The sequence below is a fragment of the Myotis davidii genome, unplaced genomic scaffold, assembly GCF_000327345.1.
Source record: "Myotis davidii unplaced genomic scaffold, ASM32734v1 scaffold60, whole genome shotgun sequence".
NCBI lineage: Eukaryota > Metazoa > Chordata > Mammalia > Chiroptera > Vespertilionidae > Myotis > Myotis davidii.
The window spans coordinates 1,492,492-1,492,890 of record NW_006293007.1 but is presented as its reverse complement, the minus strand read 5'-3'; positions in this window follow the sequence as shown (position 1 = coordinate 1,492,890).

Here is a 399-nt window from a genome sequence, read left to right as displayed (position 1 = left end):
CAGAGTTCTATTGTTTGGCGTGGCTCAGACCTCGCTGGACTCTGGTGCCCCGGGAGGGAGAAGGGGACCTGTCCTCGGGGTCAACGGTGTTTGTTTATCTGGGGCGGGGAAGGGCGGGCGGGGCACGCGGGCTGGAGAAGGGGCTCCGCGCTCATTCCCGCGCGTCTCCTTTAAGGGAAGCCCAGCCCTACCTTTCCCACCGTCGCCCTCCCCGCACTGTACCTGCATTTTAAAAGCGCCCTGTAGCCCTGGGATTGGCCCAGGCCGCGTCCTCCGGAGCAGAAACTTGAACCGCCAGCGGGAGGAGGCAGTGCTGGCAGCCCAATGGGTGGATTGTACCATCTCGGCGGCGGCCCCCGCGTGCGCCCCGCCCCTCCCGCACACCCTCGGAGAGGCCCA